This window comes from Agrilus planipennis, unplaced genomic scaffold (genome assembly GCF_000699045.2).
Source record: "Agrilus planipennis isolate EAB-ADULT unplaced genomic scaffold, Apla_2.0 scaffold11, whole genome shotgun sequence".
NCBI lineage: Eukaryota > Metazoa > Arthropoda > Insecta > Coleoptera > Buprestidae > Agrilus > Agrilus planipennis.
This window is the reverse complement of record NW_020440736.1, coordinates 1,205,442-1,207,310: the sequence shown is the minus strand read 5'-3', so window position 1 is coordinate 1,207,310 and position 1,869 is coordinate 1,205,442. Positions and strand designations below refer to the sequence as shown.

Below are 1,869 nucleotides of genomic sequence, written 5' to 3'. Positions count from 1 at the left end.
TTAAGTGATTAAATGAAATATAAAGGGTTACTATTACTATTTCTACCAGAATAATCATGTAAAATAATAATTATGGTAGTTTTTATTACCAAAATTTACACTGTCATTAGTTTTATATTTCATTTAATCACTTAATAATTTTGCTACAAAAGTTAGTTTATATAGGAAATAGATACTTTCCCAATTGGTAAACAACATTTTCTCATTTTTATTTCGATATTCCGGAGTTGTAACAAATTAGTGCGATAGATAATGCTTCCTATAATTATAACAACATAATTAAATAACTTTTCATCTGGTCTTTATAAGAAACACAAAAAAGAAAGCTATTATTGTTTTTCGCAAAAGGGTTGTCTTAGAAATGTAAATATGTTTTTCTTCTTTTTATTATAATTTCTGTTACCCTCATAAATATTTTCAATCGTTAGATAGTTGTATGTATAATTAATAATGTTTTATTAAGTTAATTCACTAATTAGTATAACTCTTATCAAAAAATTTTGTTTTGTATCACAAGAGCTCATTCAGACAAGACGGTTGGCGCGATAAGTAGGTAACAGTCCCAATGTTATTTTGTCTGCGACTGTCAGTTGTCTGCTCTCTAAAGCCAATGAGATGCAGGTAGAGTTTATATCGAAAGTCGTCGAATGCTCGAGCGACAACCGCTTGCTAAACCGCGAGGTGCGAATCGCCTAGTGTGGACGACCATTAAAGGCTCTTTTAGAATCGCGTTTCAGATGCAGATGGCAGACTTGTGCGTTTTTCACTCACAACTCCTGCTACTCAGGTTGAATTTTCCACATTCCTGCTACACTTCAGGTGGTGGGGAATGCTGGTGAAAATGCGTACAACCATGTAGCGCCTGGATCCTTTGCGCATTGTATTCATGGGAACATCGAATTTACGACAGTTTTCGTAATTTTCTTGACGGTACATGACCGCTGTGTTGGGTACTGCATGGTATGTCGTTTTCGTTCTAAGCACTTGCATGTATGATACTTGTATACAGGAAAATTACGAGTGTTATAAAAGAGAACAAGGGGCTTTGTTACTTTTTGTTTTTATTAGGCCCAATTGTCTTTCAAGGATATTAATAGGTTGGTAAGTGGCAAAAAGCGTGCAGCTATTTGCGGTTGATGGAATTCGCGATTTTTTTATTTGTTATCTGCAACATTCTGTTTAATGACAATAGTATTTGTGGATAATTCAAATTCGTTTGTTCGTACTGATGAATCAACAGTCACAATAGAAATAACCAATTTAGATCATTAATTAATTGATGGCATTTTGAACATATCCAGTTATATTTCTTTATTATTTCTTACAATGACATAAAACTTTTCTTTTTCTTAAATAAATTTGCATAATATTGCTAGTGTATATATTTCTCGTAGGTTTTATTATTCCTATTCTTTCACATTGTGGTATTTTCACGTTTTGGTCATAGACAAAAACTTTATTAAAAAAATTATGGAACCGTCGGGTTCGTTTTATTATAAATTATTGATAAGCATCACCCGGACTGGAAATAAATAAATAAATAATGAAATAATTAAATGAGCATAGGCTATTTTTGTTAACATGCAATTCAAGTTGTTCTAATTTTCATAATCATTTTCACAAAAAATAAAAATAATTTTCATAATTGTGGAAAATGTTGGTCACTGTGATTGTGGAGGTTTCTAGCGATCGTGATCTATCCTTAAGAATGTTTGGGAGGTATGTCAAAATGCTATGAGACAAATAAAAATTTGGAAGAACGTTCCTCATTCAATTCTAAAACTCCTGTAAAAATTACAAATCGATTCACTAAACCGTTAAAAAGTTATTGAAATTTTAAAAAATTGTAATTTTACACGTCATTTTATG

At 31.2% G+C, this 1,869-nt stretch overlaps 1 protein-coding gene across 2 annotated transcripts in view; it reads left to right on the top strand.

The window, feature by feature from the left end:
- Positions 1-877: 877 nt before the first annotated feature.
- LOC108733829 (tumor necrosis factor alpha-induced protein 8-like protein) overlaps positions 878-1,869 on the top strand; it is a 47,862-nt gene continuing 46,870 nt past the window's right edge. Inside the window, exon 1 of one of the 2 annotated variants that reach the window (XM_025979838.1) lies at positions 878-960. The gene's annotated coding sequence lies outside the window, so the exon portion shown is untranslated. Of the gene's footprint in view, positions 1,102-1,869 lie in introns of both variants that reach the window. The other variant, XM_025979836.1, reaches the window with a different exon arrangement.